Consider the following 383-nt stretch of genomic DNA (forward strand, 5'->3'; position numbering starts at 1 on the left):
ACCCCGGGGGGGGGGGGGGGGGGGGGGGTGGTGGAGGAATCCGGAAAACTTGTCTAGGCCTGAGGAACTCGCCACAATCCCACAAAGCAGTGGGGTTCCGAGAAAGAGAGGCCTCTTCCTGCTGCTCGACTACCCTTTCCCGCGGTGCAGCAGAATTTGTCCGCCTACGCCTCGTGCGCTGGCGGAACGAAAATGAGGGCGCAGAGTGAGGGGGCGGGGCCTCTGGCAGGAGGCGACTGGACTGGAAGGGCAGATGAGCCAATGGGAGCCTTCGGGGGTTCTCTAGTGGTTTCAGAGTGGTCGGGAGACTGGCAGCGGAGCTGAGCTAAGGGAGGGCGGAAGTACAGGGCAAAGGGCAGAGGCGGGACGATCCAGAGCTAGAA

This window comes from Ursus maritimus, unplaced genomic scaffold, assembly GCF_017311325.1.
Source record: "Ursus maritimus isolate PB19 unplaced genomic scaffold, ASM1731132v1 scaffold_16, whole genome shotgun sequence".
NCBI lineage: Eukaryota > Metazoa > Chordata > Mammalia > Carnivora > Ursidae > Ursus > Ursus maritimus.